Genomic DNA, 20,958 nt, shown 5'->3' on the forward strand with positions numbered 1-20,958 from the left:
CTTTTTTTTCATTCCGCTCCTGTGCAGGATGAAGGAGGCTTGCTCTCTCCGCTCAAGTCCACACGGGCCCTGCTCTTCCCCTCCCCCTCAGGCCACCTTCTATTGGAGATGTCTCGGCAATGGCTCCTCTCCCATAGCTGCCTGCAGATTCCTTCCAAATGGCTGAATGTTGGAGGAAATGCTGCAGACGAGGTTTTGCTTCCAAGGGCAGGCAGATCTTCCATCCCACCTTGAAATGCGCTCCCCGGTAGCATCGCACCAACAAACTCACTGACCCCTCCCCCATCCCTTTTCCAGGCCCCACAAGAATGCTCAGAGGCAGGGGTGACTTGGTAGCATAAGAGACCCGGGTAGAACAGCCCTGAATCCATCCCGACGTGACACCCTGAGCGGCCATTTGCTCCAGACTTACACCCGATGCACTCTGGGTCCTCGAGGCGCAGGGCTGCTGGGGACACAGCTCTCTGGGGGCAACTCAGGCCCTCTTCTCTCTGTCTGGCTCCCACTGAACTTCAACAAAATGGCTCTCACGGTGCTTAAAGTGCACCATCCAGTGAGCTGAGTTCTTTGGATGCACCAGCTCATTGCATCTTTACCACTGCTGGAGGTAGGTGGTATTGAGACTGTCCTGCGTAGAAATAATGTGGGGTTTGGGAAGGTCAAGCCATTGGTTATAGGGCTCAACGTTCATGCAAAGAACAACAATCGTCACCGGCATCATTGCAACCAATAGTCGCCGTGTGCTCAAGTGCCGCAGCGCATGTGTTTGGCTCCGTCTCCTAGGAGACAGGCGTGACTGTGATTCCCATTTTACTGATGAGAAAACTGAGACCTGGAGAGCTGGACTCCCTTGCCCAAGGTCCTACAGCCAGTAAACAGGGGAGCTGGGTCTGACATGCTCCCATACTCATGCCCCTGCCCTCTGCACTCCACTGCCCCTCCAGAAATAATGATCCCAGCCCTGTCGCCGTGATCCCACCAGAGCCTCTGCCTTCCTTACACCCCGTCCCCCTCAACCACCTCATTTCCTTCCCCAGGCCCGAACTTGAGAAGCAGCCTGCCAATCTCCCCAGCAGGGGGGGCCGCGCGGTGGAATTCACAAACAGAGGCAGTTAGCGTGAGTTACTGACCCCTGCACTGCAAATGAGGCAAACGATACAGATCAGGGTTCGCAGACAGAGATAATGATTTTTTTTATTGGACGTCTTCATCCCGACCCGGTGGCGTGGCGCTGGGTCGGCCAGCAGCGCACCGCCGGTGTCGGTTAATGATAATCTATATTTATAAAACGATAGTCCATCAAAGGGGAATGAATATTTTAGAAGCTGCGGACAAATCAAATTGTCTTTGTCAAATGGGCGCGCGCTCTGGCGCTGAGCGTGTTTTATGGCTCTTTCTGGGGTGAGAAGCTGAGGGTTCCTCTCCCCGGCTGGAGCGCGCTGCCTTCCTCATTGTGTCTGGGCGAGGGGGGCTGTGTCTCCACTGTTTTAAAAAAAGCCAGTGAGCTGTGGAGACTGACATTAGCGCCAGAGAATTGTACTTTGTTTGCGGAAGTTAACAAATAACGTATGAAACAACATATGGGGTGTCTTTGTGGAGAAGAGTCCATTTATAGTTGGAGAAATAAATTAGTTCCTTTGGAAGTCTGGGTAGGAAGGGAGGGGAGGAGGGACGACGCGGGTTGGGGGCCCTGGACTTCAGAGAGGAGATGGAGCAGGTGGGGAGGAGGGTGGGAGAGGAGACAGGTGTGTCCTGGGCCCAGATGTCATCTCCATCCAGGCAAACAGCCACTGAGGCAGAACCCCTTACCCAGAGTTAAGAACTCCCGCTCTGTCACAAAGCCAGCTGGGCACGTCACATCCCTCCCCTTTCTGAGCCTCAGTTTCCCCATCTGCCCAATGGGGGTAGTACTATCTCCTCCACGGACCATTGTGGCCCCTCCTGAGTAACACCCCACCCCGTCACCAGCACATAGTCGGAGCTTAAATGCATGTGAACCCCTAGGGACCCATCTAGCAGGACGCCAGACCCCAGCCTGCTAACACTGAACGCTGCCCTCCACCTACTCAGGACAGCATTTACAAAGGAAATAGCGCTCATTGACGGAGGGGTTTTCAAGTGCCAGGTGTCGTGCTAAGCTCTTTGCACACATTATTTAATCCCCTCAAGACTCTATATCAAGCACTGTCCAACCAAGTATAATGGGAGCCACATAATTTTTAAAAAGTAAAAATAGGTCACATTCCTTTTAATGATGTTTTTATTTAACTCAATAATACAAAATATCACTTCAATCTGTAATCAATATTAAAAGTATTGATAAGGCCCTAGCAGGTTTGGTTCAGTGGATCTGAAGGGTCCCGAGTTCAAATCTGGTCAAGGCCTCATACCTTGGTTGCAGGCTCCATCCTGGCCCTGGTCTGGGCATGTGTGGGAGGCAACGAATCGATGTGTCTCTCTCACATCGATGTTTCCCTCTGTCTCTCCCCTCCTTTCCACTCTCCCTAAAAATCCAGGAAAAATATCCTTGGTGGGGATTAACAACAATAACAAAAAGTATTGATAAGGCCTTTGCCATTCTTCTTTTCATGCCAGTGTGTGCATTTCACACTTCCAGGACATCTCAGTTAAGACTTGCCCTGTGTCTAGCACTCAATGGCCGCATGAGGCTAGCAGTTGTTCTCAACCTTCCTGATGCTGCGACCCTTTAATACAGTTCCTCATGTTGTGGTGACCCCCAACCATAAAATTATTTTCGTTGCTACTTCATAACTGTAATTTTGCTACTGTTATGAATCGTCATGTAAGTATCTGATATGCAGGATGTATTTTCATTGTTCGGGACCCACAGGTTGAGAACCGCTGAGGCTACTGTGTTGACGGCAAAGCTATAGACCACTTCCATCGTCATGGAAAGTGCTATTGGGAAGGGCGGCTCTCACACACAGAGACAAGCATCATCCCCGCTTTCAGATGCAGAAAGAAATGCAGTGAGGCCCAGGGTCACACAGCTGGTCAGGGGCAGAGCCAGGAAGCTGGGCCTGTCTCTCAAAGCCCACGCTCCTCTTGGCTACACTCTCTCCAGAAACCCTGCCTCTGTCTGCCTCCCCCAGGGCAGAAAGGGGCAGCTGGAGATCAGGTGACCCAGGCCTGGAGAAGAGACCCAAGGGACCGAGGGAACGGAACAGGTTTGGAAGGGAGTCCTGGGGTCCATGAGAAGAAAGTTGAGATCCCTGCACACAGAGCCTCTGCCTGAGAAGTGGACGCAACCCTTGGGACATCCATTAGGTTCCTTGGTGTCCAGGGAGAAACATTCTTAATTAATACCCGGCCCTTACTTTATTGTCTCCATTTAAGACGTGGTTAAACATAATTATTTCCTTTAAGCCCATCATTCCCTCCATATGACTGCCTTCTGAGCCCAGCACTGCCCGCTTCTAGAATGATGAGACTGGGACTGAGGAAACGGAGATGCAGGCAGAGACCTTCTGAAACCAGAAGCAGCCTGTGTCCAAATCATAACCTGAGCTTTAATCCTGGGAGGTTGAGTGAGGAGGGAGGCCTGTAGCTCCCAGCCCTTGGGCAGTCTGCCCTCCCTGCTCTGGCTCCTCGGTGTCCCTCGTACTCATCTGCCTGTTCGGGCTCTTGAAGTCACCCGATAGCCATATTCATCCACTCTTGACCATAGCCATTTGGCTGTGGATTTCTGGGTCCACAGACCCTCTGAAGGTTCCTGGTTCTTACCAGTTGCACCATCTAGACTCTGAGCCACCTGTGTGTCCTGACTTCTGACCTCCCACCTTCCCGGCCTGTGGTGCCCATGGCTGACCACATCATTACCCCCCACTCTTGCCTTCCGCTCCATTCTCTTGTTTCCTTTGCAATGTTTTTGTTGAAGAAACCAGATCATGTGTCCTGCAGAACACCTCACTCGTCTGGAGTTTGCTGCTTGCATCTCCATGGTGTCATTCAGCACATTCCTCCAGCCTCTATATTTCCTCTAAGTCGATAATTGGATCTAGAGGTTAATCAGATTTCCTTTTTTTTTTTTTTTTTTTTTTTTGCAGAACTCCTTCATAAATGGAGTTGGTTACTTCATCAAGAGATATGTAATGTCTGGCCATCTTTTATTTTCTCTTGGAGATATTTGCAACAATTGAAAATTATTGAAACTCATTAACTAGGTCCATTATTTCATTAAAGGTTGCAAAATAGTGGCATTCTATTTTATGATGCCTTTTTCACTTATCAGCCGGACAACTTCTCTAAAGAGAAATTTCCCTTCATCCATCAATTGGTTACCTGAGGTAACTAACGCTCATGTTAATGGCAAGACGAATACCTGATTCTTTCCCTTTATTTACCAGTTTTCAGGTTTGCTTCTGACTCCTTTTGATACGATGTTAGGAGTCTTTGCTATGCCTTTGCTAGACAGTCCAGGCTCATCTTGTACATTTCCTACCCCAGACCTGGAATCAACCATTTCGTCAAGCATCCATCATTTACCCCGGTTTCCTTTAGGGGGAAATGCTATTCAGAGACCGTAACCTGCGCACTCGGAGCGCTCACTGCGACCGAGTTGCTCACCATGTTTAGTGGTTTTTGGTGAGCGGAGGGAGGCAATATGTTTGTTTTTTTTCTTACTAAAATGTTCCAGATAAAATACATAATGAATGGATACTACTTTCATTTCAAATTGAGGACTGGGAAGTTTTTGTTTAACTTCACAGATCTAATTACTGCCTCTCCTTTCTCCCACACAAAACGCCGAGTCCTCAATGACCCCAACGCAATCCTCACTGACTTCATTTCTCTACATGCACACGCAGGGCAGGACCAGCGCTCCCCAACGAAGGGATGACTGACATTAATTTTCACACCAAAAGTGTACAGCCAAATTCCCGACTTTAAAAGTCACCTGAGAAAGTTCCTCTTACCATGATTGTTGACTATGCCACCACTGGACACACCTTCATGCTCCTTTGTCTCACTTCACTTTCAACTCTTAAAAAATTGTTTTATACACAGGTAAAATGTTTGTTTCCAAAATCAAACCAACTGAACAAGGAATATGCCAAGCTGTTTAGCTTCTAGCCCTGTCCTCTCCCATCCCTATAAGTCAGTGGTTCTCAACCTTGGCTGCACATTAGAATCACCTGGGAATCTTTTTAAAATCCTGATTTCTGGGCCTCATCCTCCGGAAATTCTGTTTCTTTGTTATGGGGTGGGGCCACAACATTAGTAACAAAGAAACAGAATTTCCGGAGGATGAGGCCCAGAAATCAGGACTTTAAAAAGATTCCCAGGTGAATCTAATGTGCAGCCACAGTTGAGAACCACTGCTATAAGTTTCTCTCAAAGAAGCAAATACTATTATCCTTTATGTCATAGATGAGGAAAAATGAGGCTCTGATAGGTTAAGCCACATGCCCAAGGTCACACAGCCAGTGGGAGAAGGAACTAGGGTTGGGTTCTGGGTTTCCAGAAACTTCCAGAAGACAGGAACTGTATCTAATTCTCTATTGCATCCCCAGCACCTATTAGTGCAAAAACAACTGGTGAATCAACAACTGAAAAATTTTGGATTTCAAATGATTTCACAAATGGTTTGGGGGCCCCTGGGGAGAAGGCAGGAGAGGTGGCTTTGATTGGCACCATCGCTTCTGGAAGGCAGCAGGGCTCAGCCAAAACCTGGAGGGTGGCCTCCGGGTGCCGGGGATGGAATGGATTCTCCTGCAGGGACGTGGAATTTGATCCTCACTGTGACCACGTTTTGTAGTAAGTGGCTTCGAATTGTGAAAGTTTTCTGGGCTCTGTTCTCTGGCTCGCTATCTCCAGGGCGAAAACCAACCCTCAGGAAGCTCTGACGTGCCCCCAATATCCCTTGGCTATGTGGATGCCCTCGCACTCGGAGCAGGGCAGTAATTCACACAGAATGCCTCTTCTTCGTGCCGCCTTGCCCCTCCCCATAGCACACCCACTGGCTAAGGACCTGGGGAGTGTGGTGTGGTGGACAGAGCAGTGCCAAGCAGACCAGTCCCCAAACTGGGCCTTCTGGTGAGTCATTTCAGCTCTCTTTCCTCATCTGAAAAATGAGGACAAAAGGAACTTCCTGGCAAGACTGATGGAAGAGTTAAGAGATGCCCCCAACATCCCAGGTGCCACCAGCTGAGGACAGATGTGGCCCCTTCAACATAATTCCCAAATAGATTGGCACCAAGCGCCCACACACAAATACCCCCATACACACACACACACACACACACACACACACACACACACACACACACGTGCTTACCACAGTGAGTAGCAAAGAACACACGTGTCAGCCACTCCGTGAGCACTTGTGAACAGTAACTAGTTTCATTCCCAGAACAGCCCCGGGAGGTAGGGGAAGCGTCCACTGAGTGGCTCCTCCCTCCTGAGGACGGGATCGAGGACGCCCAGAGCGTGGGTGTGGGTGGCACCTGAGCTCGCTTCCCCAGGGTCACTGCAACCACCAAGGTCCCTCAGACTAATGCTCAACCCCTCAGGCCCTGAGGACGCCCCCTCCTCCTGAGAACATCCGTCCCCCGGACCCAGGGAGGCCTCACATACCCCAGTCCAGGTGCGGGACCCCTCTCCCTGCCCTGTGACATTCCCCAGGAAGAGAGACGGGTTCAAAGGGCCAGAAAGAGAGAGAGAACTTGAGCGAGATAAGGATGTAGAGGTGGAGACAGACAGATAGACAGGCAGTGCAAAGAAATATACAGAGAGGGACAGAAATAGAGGGAAAAGGGAAGGGAGTCAGAGAGAGAGAGAAAGAAGGGAAACAGAGGGACAGCAAGAGAGAGAGAGAGAGAGAGAGAGAGAGAGAGAGAGAGAGAGAGAGAGAGAGAGAGAGAAGACAGAAAGAGGCCGGCAGGCACAGAAACACAAAGGAAAGCAGTGAGATAAACTGTAGTGAGATGAAAGCCACAAGGACGCAGGCCAGGGGGGTGGTGGTGCGGGGAGCGGCTCTGTGTCCCCAGACACAGGATCGACCCTCCCCCCTCTGCCCCCACAGTCTATTGTTCATCCTACCCCACTCCACCCCATCTCACTCTATGGCTTTGCCTCAGCTCCCCCTGCACGTTTGATCCCAGACTGCCCAGGGGTGGCCCAAACCTCCTAGAGTGCGCCCAAGTTGCCCAGCGCACATATTCAAGCCCTCGAGCCCCATCTCCCCAAGCACACCTGCCGCCCCCACCTCTGGCTATCTCCACCCCACGAGCCAGACCCAGGCAGGGACCGGCCCCACCTGACACCAGTCCTGTGGGCTGGGAGAGACAGAGCCACAGGGCCCGCAGGGGGGTGAGGTCTGGGGTCAGGAGGACCCAGAAAGCCACTTAGGCAGGGTCTCCGGCCTCCAGCTCCCCCCTCCCCTTCCCTCCAGCAGATGGAGGTGGAAAACCAAGAGGGTCCCTCTGAGCAGGCTCCATAACTCAGCCAGCCAGCGGAGGCCGATATTTAAGTCATAGCTTACTTTGCTTTGTGTGAGGGAATTTATTAGCCGACCACATAAATGTTTTATTCATTAGGCTGCGTAAATAATGCATGCCTGTTTCCATGGAGACTTAACCCTTCCACTTCCACAGCCCTGGCCTGCCCTGGCCGCCCCACCTTTGTCTTATCTGCCACTGCTCTGGTTCTGAAACTGCACAACAGTAAGACCACCAGAAAAACACACTAATAATCAGCATTGCTATTATTATCCATCATTTACTAAGCCCTCTTGGAGCCAGACACTGCACCCAGCTCTTTACCCCCCTGATGCCATTGTCACACATCGGCCATCTCCCCCTGTTACAGAGGAGAAGACAGATGCTCAGGATGGAGGAGACATTGGTCCAGGGTCACAGAGAAGCAGGTATGGAGCCAGGGTTCATACCAGGTCTGATTGACACCAAAGCCCAGCTGTTTCACCCAGCCAGCCTGGCTCAGTGGTTGAGCATAGACCTATGAACCAGGAGGTCGCAGTTTGATTACTGGTCAGGGTCTGGGTTGTGGGCTTGATCCCCATTACAGGGCATGCAGGAGGCAGCCAATCAACAATTCTCTCTCACCATTGATGCTTCTATCTCTCTCTCCCTCTTCCTTCCTCTCTGAAATAAATAAAAATACATATTTTTTTAAAATATATATTTTATTAATTTTTTTACGGAGAGAAAGGGAGAGGGATAGAGAGTCAGAAACATCAATGAGAGAGAAACATCGATCAGCTGCCTCCTGCACACCCCCTACTGGGGATGTGCCCGCAACCAAGGCACATGCCCTTGACCGGAATCGAACCTGGGACCGTTGAGTCCGCAGGCCAACGCTCTATCCACTGAGCCAAACCGCTGAGGGCAAAAATACATATTTTTTAAAAGTCCAGCCGCTTAGACTCTTTCCCCTTCTTTCCTGCCAGCTCAGGGCCCCCTGGAACGTGCAGAGAGGCTGCGGGGGGCACCTGGCAGGCAGGAGTGGTCCCTGCTCAGCTTGCTCTGCCACATGGGTGGACCCCCTAAAACCTGCAGAACCCCAGCCCTGCCCCCAGGCTGAAGTCATGAGGATCAGCCAGATGAACCCCTGGGAACCAGTGATGAATGGAGACCCCAAGGGGCACAGGACTCACCCAAGGTCACATGGCAAATCCCAGCAGAGCTGGCCCTTGAACCCAGGTTCCCTCCGCTGGCCCTGACCTGCCTTTTCTGGAACCTTCTGAGGTCCAAAGGGGACAGTGCTTGCCCTTCCCTTCCCAGGCAGAAACTTTGAGGCATTGAGGTTAAGAGGCTGGCGCAGGGGCACCAGCAAACTGGCAAGGAGAGTGTTCCAGGAGCTGGGGCAGGCCCCTCGTCCCTCCCAGTCACGTCTCGCTGCTCTGCTTGGTGAGCGTGGTCGTGCCCAGGCCACCTCGGCCACCGGCTGCTCATTAGGCAGCTTCCCAGGGCGCCCGCATGGCCCCTCGGGGCACAGAGGCCACCACAGCTCCCATGACCATCGGCCATCGTCATGGGCCCCCTGGCTGCCTCCACCAGCTTCCTCCGTCTTTGAAAACAGCAAAATCAGATGGGAGCCCAGAGCTGCTTGTGGAGAAACAGCCCAACCCGCTGTTGTCTGCAAATCGCGCCCTTTGATGTTGCTGTCCTGGCTTTTCCCCAGCCCACATGTGGGCCGGAGGCCTCCCTGACTCACTGGTGATGACGCCAGAGCCTGGGAATGAGGCCAGGACTGCGGTTAGCCCTGACCCCTTCACCAACCCTCTCCTCGAGCCGCCTGAGGGCTGGTCCTGGTCCCCTCACTCTCTGGCTGGGAGGAGGCATGCGGGGGGGGGGGGGGGGGGCGTTACAGCAAAACCCCAGAGCTTAACCCGACCTGGAGCATCCGTCCACCCTTCTTGTCCAGCCCCTGACCGCGCCCTGCTGCCCCCCAGAGGGCAGAGCATGGGCCCCTGGTGGGCAGGAAAGCCAAGTGCATTTTTAGGGGGGAAGTTATTTCCCCTTTAACTGTCTTCAGACCGGCTCGGGCCTAGAAGGAAGTGTCTGTCTGGGGCCGGCTGTGGAATGCCTTATTGACACCACAAGTTGCCCCTTTAAACAGAGATGGTGGTCCCAGGCTGGGAGCCCTCTGCAGGCTGCAGAACTGGCTGGAATGTAATAACCCTGTTGTATTTTCCTTATATTTATCTTCACAGTTGCCTGCATGCATAGCACATAATTCTGGTTTTCCACTTATTAACAACAACGACAGCAGTGCAGCTAAGACACAGATAACAGTTACCATGGGTCTGACGTTGTTCTCAGCTTTGCTTACTAGTATTGCAACGCATCTAACCCTCGGAAAGCCCTGAGTGGAGGATCCCTGCCATCCCGGATGAAGGAAGAGGAAACCGGGGCACAGGGTGAGTATTATCCCCAGTTACACAGAGTCCGTTCCCCCGGCCAGACTGGGAATCTGTGTGCATTTTCCCCTTAAAATAAATTTTTGTGCCCGGCTGGTGCGGCTCAGTGGTTGAGCGTCGACCTATGAACCAGGAGGTCACGGGTTGATTCCTGGTCAAGGGCAGATGCCCGGGTCACAGGCTTGATCCCCAGTAGGGGGCGCGCAGGAGGCAGCCGATCAATGATTCTCTCTCATCATTGATGTTTCTCTCCCTCGCCCTTCCTCACTGGAATCAATAAAAATATATTTAAAAATAAATAAATTTTTGTAAAAGAAAAAGGTTAACTTGTCATATGTGCTAAGAAAATAACCACTCAGGGAGTACAGTAGGTCTTAGGGTTACGTCGGAGATCCGATCCTATGATGCGACGTAATGCGATTTTCGCCGTAAGTCGGAACCCACCTACATAAGCACCTACGTCACTCACATGGAGCACACACACAGCAGCAATGACGTGAAACAGTAAAAAAAAAAAATTTAAAAGAAAGATAACAATTCCTGACCTTTACGTGTGGAAAATAAATAATAAAAAACATAAAGCACGTATGTACATACGTCGAAATGACGGAACTTTTTTTAATAAATAAATGGGAGATGGCGACGTAACCACGAAAGGACGTTCGTCGAGTCCGACGTAGCCCGAGGACTGTCCGTACACAGACGCGCCAAAAGCCGTGAAGGTGGTCCACCGCCCGGCTCTGCTGTCCCTTCGGCTTCGGGACTTCGTGAGTTCGGCGCCACGGAGTCTCTGAGCCAGCGCTGGTCAGGGCAGGAAGCAAATCGGGCCCAAAGGGCCAGGGGCACTTTCTCACCATCGGGGAGGTCTCGTGAGGGGCCTTCCTGAAGCCTTCCCTCCCCTGCTCTGTCGGCCCGTTGCTGTGCCGGGTCCGGTCTCCATTTCCCTGCCAGCACGCCAGCTTTCTGCCCAGCACGGCACCCTTTCCTCTCCCTGCTGAGGCCAGGAGCTCCGGCTCCTTATTAGATCTAGTAGGTGCTCAATAAACATTTCTCAAGGGGAGGGGAGGGGAGGGGAGGGGAGGGAACTGGGTTGAAGAGAACTAAAGCACCAGCCTCTGGCTCACTAGTCCCTCTGTCCTTGAATGGTGACCCTAACCCAAAGCTGGCCAGAGTCCCCATCACCTAGAGCAGTGATGGCGGGCGAACCTTTTGAGCGCAGCGTGTCAGCATTTTGAAAAGTCCTAACTTAACTCTGGTGCTGTGTCACATATAGAAATTTTTTGATATTTGCAACCATAGTAAAACAAAGACTTACATTTTTTATATTTATTTTATGTATTTAAATGCCACTTAACAAAGAAAAATCAACCAAAAAAATGAGTTCATAGGTTCGCCATCACTGCCCTAGAGCAACCCTGGTGATTGGTCCCAGGTCACACCCGCAGGGCTTGCATTCTCACCTGCCCAGAAGATTCCAGAACGGGCACAGCTGCTTTTCCTCATGCCTCCGCACTCCCCTCAACCTAGAACGCTTGGCCCAACCTTCCTCTCCCTTCTGCCTGGTTCTTTCTCAGCCCCTTACATCTCTGCTTCAATTTCCTGACCCCACAGTCAAAATGTGGCCTCCTTATTACATGTTTTCATATATATAAATAAAATAGCGGTTATCACTGCTCAGCAGTGGTTTCTGGAGTGGTTATTTGATCAATGTCTTGGCTCCCTGAGGCTACCCACTGTACCAGGTGCAATCCCTGGCACACAGTAGGCCTGCAGGAAATAGCTGATGAATGAATGAGTGAGCTGCTGCCCATGAGACTTTATCCTAGAACAGACTCTGAACTACTGAACCCCAGACTCATTCTGAGACACACCTCCAGGAGTGCTTGGGCCGAGGTCTTGGGTGAGGCTATCACCTGTGTGTGGCAGCATTTTTGAGCCAAAGGTGACAGCGTCATCCCCGCCCTGGACTCACAGTTCTGACCATTCCTGCTGAAATGGAAAGCAGGCCTCAGTGCTGAGCTGGCTCTTGGGGGAGTGGTCAGGGCCTGGCCTTCCTAACCCAGGCCCTGTGTGACCCAACGCTGCTTCCCAAGGCATCACGTTTGCCCCTTGTACTTGCCTCCCTCTGACCACAGCCCCGTGTCCTCAGTGGGACATTGCAGATGTAATCAAGCTAAAGCGAGTCACACTGCACTAGGATGGGGCCTAATCCAATCTCCCCCGTATGCTTAGAGGAGAGGACAGACAAATGCCAGGTGATGACAGAGGCAGAGATGCAAGAGATGCAGCTGCAAGCCCAAGGGTATCAGGGGCTTCCAGCCACCTCAGAAGCGGGGAGGAGCCTCCTGGATCCCAGACCTCTGGCCTCCAGCGCTGGGCAAGAATACATTTCTGTTGTTAAGCCCCCAAATGTGTGGTACTTCGTTACAGCAGCCCCAGGACACGAATGCAGAAGGTTTCCTGTCCCTGTGGGTCACAGGCCAGAGGCTGCCGTGGAGAAAGGCCTTGTCTTTTGCCCAAAGCTGGGGTGCAAGCTCCTCTCAACCAGAGAATGGTGGGGGTGCCATCAGGTCTGAAATGCCAGGATGCACAGCAGTAAGTGTGGGCAGGGGGCGCTGCTCAGGGAGCAGGTCCTCACTGAGCATCAGGGAACAGGCTGAGGCCAGCATGTCTGAGGGCTGTGACATGCTATGAGCCTGTCTTTCCAGAGATCTCGCCTTCTAGAAGGGACACCAGCCTCTCCCCCCTCCCCCCTCCCCCCATCGCCTCTTTGCTCAGCACCTCACGAAAGACTTCAGCCCTTGGGCCAAGCTATCAGCTACACGGAGCAGAGAAATACATAGGAGCCGTGTTTCTGGGCACGAGGGGGACACAACAGAAGCTTCGGACAAAAGGACTGACTGCAATATTAGCTGCACCCACTGAGCATCTCCTGCCAGGCACGTCCCGTGTTCCTCCTCTCGTGGAGATGCACCATCATCATCTTCACTTTCTATGAGCAAATGGCAGCTCAGGGGAAGCTGGCTCAAGTTCCGCGGGCGGGTGATGAGAAACCCACGGGATCATCTTTCACGCCCAGCTGGCTTCCTCGAGGCCCATGGTCCTCACCCACCAGCCTGGAGCTCACCCTCCAGAGGAACTAGCAAAACCTGTGGGCCACTGGGGTCCCGAGGATTGGGGGAGGGGCTCCCCTCTCACATGTCTTCACTTCTGAGGATCACCACGTGACACCGGAAGTCTCCTCCAGGCCCGGCAGGGCCCAGCCGACAGGAAGCAAGTTAGCCCGGGTCTCAGATCACAGTGGTGAGCTTTGGGAGGCCCACAGTCCACCCCACTGTGTGCAGGTAAACTGAGTCTCAGCCACCTCCTCCAGAGCAAATGGCTGTCGGGGACTCTTCTTTGGGAAGAGGGGTCTGCGTGTGAGTGTATACCTGTGTCTGACTCCCCGCTCTCCTCTCTCTCCTCCCACCCAGTCACCTGTGACCTCCACATGGCCATTAGCATTTCATTAGCACTGATCCGTTCCTATCTGATTTTTTGCAACATCTCTCTTTACCAACCACTTCCTGGTTCTTGCAACACTCCCTCCTGGGACTCTAAGACACCCCGCCTTCCTGTACGCCCCCTTCCTCCCAGCCGCTCCTTCTCTGTCTCCTTCTGGGACTTTCTCAATGGCTGGTTGTCCTCAAGGTGCTGTCTTTGGGACTGTCCTCTCTCCATACGCTCCCTGGATGGCCTCATCCACTCCCTGGCTTCTCCCCCGACCTGAGAACCAAGGATGCCCCGATCTGTCTCTCCAGCCCAAACCTTGTCTGGGGCTGCAGACCCAAGAGTCCGCAGCCTTCCCTGGGGCTGCCTGGGCACCCAGGGCTCCCCAAACTCAACAAACTCAACACCAGACTCTCCCTCCCACTGAAGAAGGGCCGTCTGTTCCCTGTCTCAGTGAATAATGTCCCCCAGCCTCCAGTCACTCCTCGGTGAACTTCCACACCACCACTAGCTGGTCCGGCCCCTCTCCCTTTCTCCCCAAGCTGCCCGTTCTCCCCATCCCCTTGGCCGCTGCCTCAGCTCAGATTCACATTATTGTTCTCCTGGGCCTTCCTATCCGATGCAGATGCTTAAGAAATCTTTTAAAATAAATTAACCTGGTTCAGAGCCTGAAACACAAGAACTAGGCCCTACCTGACCCGGCTCAGGAACAGCTCGGACCCCGAATCTCAGCCCGGAGCTCAGAAACTAGAGCCGAGGTCTAGAGTCTGGGGCAAAATTCTCACCCAAAACGGGGTTGAAGCCCAGCGCCCCGCCCCCAGCTCCTTCTCTGTCTAAAGAGCCACATGTGGCTCAGCCCCTCCCACCAAGGTCCCTGATTGTATTTTTCTCCAAGAAAAACAAGTGTGGATGGGGAGAGGGTTAACAGTTTATTCTATTTTTTCTGAGTGATTTTATCACTGTCGTTAGAACATTCATTGAAGTAAGTGAGGAATCCATCACAGGCTGACAGCGGTGTGCAGACTAATGGCTGTTAGATGGTAATAATTTTTAATATGATTTTTATTTCACTTAATTTCATATGTGCTTGACAAAAGGTCCCCAGTCACTGGGGAGCAGTGCGGAACTGGGAATATGCTCACAGGAAGGTCTATTAAGCCAGGTGCTGGAAGCACTTCAAAGAAACAACTTTGCCATTCGGGGCGCAGTCGGGAACTTGGTCGGGTGAAGGGAGCTGGGGTCTGGCATGGTGTATCACACCCCCAGACATTGGCATCTCTGCGCTTCATGACACCATGAGTCAGAGAGACAGGCACTGAAATGATGAGCATGCCCACACACGTGCACAGACATGCCAAGGCAAGCATACATAGATGTATCATATCTAGAGCAGATACACAATCCTACCCATTGCGTCACACTCCAAGTTTCCAGGAAAACACAAATAGGTATAGATTACACACGTAAACATGCACATTGCAAGGAAGAGAGGAGAGGAAAGGAGGGAAGGCGGAGGGAGGGGGGAGGGAGGGGGGGGGAGAGAGAGAGAGAGAGAGAGACTCATTTCTTATGTAGAGGGTCACCCAAGGATCCAGTTCTCTCATTGTCTCTCTCTCTCTCTCTCTCTCTCTCTCTCTCTCTCTCACACACACACACACACACACACACACACACACACAATCACATAGAGAGAACACATAGCTTTAGCTCCATACACATAAAAACAACCACATATAAAACGCCTCTCACAGTCACCAGAAGAGTCGCACCCGCCCTGCTGGGCCTGTCCTACACCTTGTCACTGGATCATGAAGCCCACTGGGTTTTCTAAAACTGTTTTTAACCATTAAAGGAAGTGGGGGGAGATGAACCCTTGTGCCCAGAGGCAAGGTCCAGAGATGGCCATGGGGGTGGGGAGGGAACCCTCTTCTGTGGACCCAGAGCTGCCCAGGATGCCAGGAGCTCCTGGCAGGAAACAAGGGCAAGATGGCATAGTCATTAGCAGCTAAGGAGGAACGCCAATGTGACGGCATTCCAGGTCTAAAGTCTTAGGGGGTTGCTGGTTTGGGTCATCAGTTGCCCGCCCGGAAGTATAGTAGGTCAGATCCCCAGGTCCTGGGAGAGTCCTGGCAGCCCCCAGTGAGGGGGTCTCAGCCACAGGGAACCAGGCTGTTCTTGGACTTTCTCTCACATCAGCAGGGACTTGAACCAGCCCAGGAACCAAGGGGTCAGTGAAGAGAGAAGAGGGAGGGAGGAAGAGAAGCTACAGTTTTCAGCCCTACAGCGATCATCTCTGACACAGACCCCAGACACAGAGGCAGGAAACAGGTCACAAATCCCCTGGGAGGATAAAGAACGCTCCCACTGCCACACTTTGCCAACCCCACTTGCTCCAAAACGAGGCCTAGAGGAAGCTGAAAGGCTCTGCCAGGGCCCCATCGCCTTTTGGCTCCCTCTTTTGAGAAAGAACAGAGCAGTGCCTCCCCCGGAGCCTGCTGTGGCAAGAGGCTGGACAGTCCCGGCCACAACCCTGCTCACGGATGACCTGTCAGCACCCTGCTCTCTCATGAGGACTCTGAGAGGTGCCAAGAGAAGACGCTAGTCAGGCTGCCTGAGTTTCACCCCACTTCTGCCCTCTCACTGGCTTTGTGAACTTGGGAAAGCTCCTTAACATGCCTGTGCCTCCATTTCCTCATGTGTAGAACTTTGAAGGTAAGTCCCTACCTCACAGGTAATTGTAAGGATTGAGTGAAAGAGACTGGCTCTGAGGAACTGCTGTCTACTGTTACTATTTTATTCCAGTTTCTTCGAGAAAGGGTGGGAATTGGCTTTCCCCGTTATCTTAGCCCAGGGGTGGGCAAACTTTTTGACTCGAGGGCCACAATGGGTTCTTAAACTGGACCGGAGGGCCGGAACAAAAGCATGGATGTTTGTGTGAACTAATATAAATTCAAAGTAAACATCATTACATAAAAGGGTACAGTCTTTTTTTTTTTTTAGTTTTATTCATTTCAAAGGCGCTGGATCCGGCCCGCGGGCCGACTACGGCTGTCTTAGCCTGTGGGGGGATCTTTGAAGGTGGGGAGAGTCATCCCATGATGTCACTTTTCCTCCAGACATTCTCTTATCCCACATAGCGTGGGATACCTGAGACGAGTCCTACACCACCTTATTGAGGCCAATTGCTGTCTGATCTGGGCGGGCACGCACGCACACACACGTTTCAGACATTCCAGCTGCCCTTCCAAGGTGAGAAGCAGGCCTGAAAATCACCACGGACAGCGGCAAGTGGCCCATACCACACACTCGCCCCTTCCACGCTCTAACCAGGAGGTCCAGGAGGACACTCATCTGGAGACAGAGAGTCCAGAGAAGTGGGAGCTATTGATCAGTGGGAAATTCCAAATCTGAAGAAATCCCTTTATAGAGGAGACTGCAGGTAGGTCCAGAGGCAGCTCTGCCTATTTGTCCTGGGGCGTCTCCAAGCTACCTCTCCCTGGCTCGGTCATCCCAGGCTGGGCTCCACAATGGACCGAGAAGTGGTCCAAGCAGAAAGTCTTTGTCCCACATTTCCGGACCACAGTGCCAGGGTCCCTGCTAAGCCCTTTACACATATTATCCCAGTTAATTCTCCGATAAACCCATGAGGGAGGTGCTGTCATCTCCATTTTGCAGATGAAAATCCCGATATTAGAGAAGCTATTGGTTCACCCAAGTTCACCCAGCTAACAGTGGAGAAGCAGGATTCCCACGCACGTCTCAACCATACACCCAAGCAATCCTGTCTATCTTGGCGATTTCTGTGTCCACCCCTATTGCTCAAACAAGACAATGAATACCTGCTGAATGGGTGAAAGGCACTTGGCTAACGTCTCCATTGCTCTGCCTCCCAGCTGGGAGGTCTGGTTTACCTTCAGAGTAGTTTCTCCAGACACCACAATTCTCTCACCTGTTTCTATGGACTGGACCTCTCCTCCCCACAGCCCCATGCCCACCCCCGAGCCTGGCATGAGCCTCCATTGCCGGGAGCAAGACTCAACCATCTCGAACTTTCCTGGATCAGAGACTGGAGGCCCTGAGACCTGGTTCTCCACGCCCTGGAGCAGTGAGTGAGTTCTGGGTAGACAGCCAGGAAAAGCCTGCCAGCCCCACTCTTCCGTGGGAATGTAGTAAGAGCGCCATGAACGGCCCTGATCATTATTCCTGCGGAACATCAAGGTTTCCTCCATATTGGCAACTGCAGGGGACACATTTAAGCGAGTTTCCAAGGTGGAGGCAGATCCGTGAGGGGTATGGCCCACTAACAGAACTTGTGACTCACAGAGGGAGAAAGATGCTGCAGGAGTCTCTACCTTGCATTGTCTGAGCTCAGAAATTATCCCACAGACACGGGACCTAGAGGTTCATATGCGGGTCTTAATCTATCTCAATATCAGATGAGCCTTTCCAGAACCATGTGTGTTAAGTCTTTACGGAGGCAGGTCAAATGCTAACCCCAAAGAGCAAATTAGAGTCCAGAGTTGCATCAAGAGCAACCAACAGTAACAACTTATTATTAATTTAATACCTACTATGAGCCAGTGCTATGCTAGGCACAAAACATACAAAGTTAACCAGACAAGGTTCTTGCCCTCAGCAACCCCACTGATTGGCAGAAGGAAATACAGGTCAGTGGGCAACTTTTGCCAGACAAGCCTTTGTCAGAGACAACTGGAGAGGGAGAGCATTGGGGTTCTTCCTGTCCCCTTGGCAGCCTTCCCTCCACCCCACATGGATCCACTCACCAAATGTCCCAGCCCCAGAAGCATCGTCAGGTGGAGGCAACAAACTCCAGTGGTCGTTAAAGGTCCCGACTGGAAGGCAGACTGCGTATATTCAAACCTAGCTCTTACACTTGCTATAGGAGTGCCTTTTGTACGAGTAATTAATCTCTCTAGGCCCCAATAGTCTCAGCTATAAAATGGAATAATAAAGTCTAACCTATCTCAGTGGGTGTGGTAAGGTTTAAATGAGCGAATGATGACAAAGAGTTTAGGACAGGGCTGGCCACATAACAAGCACTGCAGCAGTACTGGCGGTGTGGTCAGGCCAGCACCCCTGGGGGGGAAGCACATGGACTCTGCCTGACAGCTCCTGCTTCCAAGTTCTTTTCTGCCCACGCTCACAGCTCGCACACCTCATAGCTCACACAGTTCACACCTCACACAGCTCACACAGCTCACACAGCTCACAGCTCACAGCTCACACAGCTCACAGCTCACCACAGCTCACACAGCCTCACACAGCTCACACAGCTCACACAGCTCACACAGCTCACACAACAGCTCACAGCCAGCTCACACAGCTCACAAGCTCACAGCTCACACAGCTCCACGCTCACACAGCTTCACAGCTCTCACAGCTCACACAGCTCACACAGCTCACACAGCTCACACAGCTCACACAGCTCACACAGCTCACACAGCTCACACAGCTCACACAGCTCACACAGCTCACACAGCTCACACAGCTCACACAGCTCACACAGCTCACAGCTCACACAGCTCACACAGCTCACACAGCTCACACAGCTCACACAGCTCACACAGCTCACAGCTCCACACAGCTCACACAGCTCACACAGCTCACACAGCTCACACAGCTCACAGCTCACACAGCTCACACAGCTCACACAGCTCACACAGCTCACAGCTCACACAGCTCACACAGCTCACACAGCTCACAGCTCACACAGCTCACACAGCTCACACAGCTCACACAGCTCACACAGCTCACAGCTCACACAGCTCACAGCTCACACAGCTCACACAGCTCACACAGCTCACACAGCTCACACAGCTCACAGCTCACACAGCTCACAGCTCACACAGCTCACACAGCTCACACAGCTCACAGCTCACACAGCTCACACAGCTCACACAGCTCACACAGCTCACACAGCTCACACAGCTCACACAGCTCACACAGCTCACACAGCTCACACGCTCACACAGCTCACACAGCTCACACAGCTCACACAGCTCACAGCTCACACAGCTCACACAGCTCACAGCTCACACAGCTCACACAGCTCACACAGCTCACAGCTCACACAGCTCACACAGCTCACACAGCTCACACAGCTCACCAGCTCACACAGCTCACAGCTCACACAGCTCACACAGCTCACACAGCTCACCAGCTCACACAGCTCACACAGCTCACACATCTCACACAGCTCACACAGCTCACACAGCTCACACAGCTCACAAAGCTCACACAGCACACAGCTCACACAGCTCACACAGCTCACACAGCTCACAGCTCACACAGCTCACACAGCTCACACAGCTCACAGCTCACACAGCTCACAGCTCACACAGCTCACACAGCTCACACACCTCACAGGCTCACAGCTCACACAGCTCACACAGCTCACACAGCTCACAGCTCACACAGCTCACAGCTCACACAGCTCACACAGCTCACACAGCTCACAGCTCACACAGCTCACAGCACACACAGCTCACACAGCTCACACAGCTCACACAGCTCACACAGCTCACACAGCTCACACAGCACACACAGCTCACACAGCTCACACAGCTCACACACCTCACAGCTCACACAGCTCACAGCTCACACAGCTCACACAGCTCACACAGCTCACACAGCTCACACACCTCACAGCTCACACAGCTCACACAGCTCACACAGCTCACACAGCTCACAGCTCACACAGCTCACACAGCTCACAGCTCACACAGCTCACACAGCACACACAGCTCACACAGCTCACACAGCTCACACAGCTCACACAGCTCACACAGCTCACACAGCACACACAGCTCACACAGCTCACACAGCTCACACAGCTCACACAGCTCACACAGCTCACACAGCACACACAGCTCACACAGCTCACACAGCCACACAGCTCACACAGCTCACAGCTCACACAGCACACACAGCTCACACAGCTCACACAGCACACACAGCTCACACAGCTCACACAGCTCACACAGCTCACACAGCTCACACAGCTCACACAGCTCACACAGCTCACAGCTCACAGCTCACACAGCTCACACAGCTCAGCTACAGCTCACACAGCTCACACAGCTCACACAGCTCACACAGCTCACACAGCTCACACAGCTCACACAGCTCACACAGCTCACACAGCTCACAGCTCACACAGCTCACACAGCTCACACAGCTCACAGGCTCACACAGCTCACACAGCTCACACAGCTCACAGCTCACACAGCTCACACAGCTCACAAGCTCACACAGCTCCACAGCTCACACAGCTCACAGCTCACACAGCTCACAGCTCACACAGCTCACACAGCTCACACAGCTCACAGCTCACACAGCTCACAGCTCACAGCTCACACAGCTCACACAGCTCACACAGCTCACACAGCTCACACGCTCACACATCTACACAGCTCACAGCTCACACAGCTCACACAGCTCACACGCTCACACAGCTCACACAGCTCACAGCTCACACAGCTCACACAGCTCACAGCTCACACAGCTCACAGCTCACACAGCTCACACCGCTCACAGCTCACACAGCT

Source organism: Myotis myotis, unplaced genomic scaffold (assembly GCF_014108235.1).
Source record: "Myotis myotis isolate mMyoMyo1 unplaced genomic scaffold, mMyoMyo1.p scaffold_m19_p_12, whole genome shotgun sequence".
NCBI lineage: Eukaryota > Metazoa > Chordata > Mammalia > Chiroptera > Vespertilionidae > Myotis > Myotis myotis.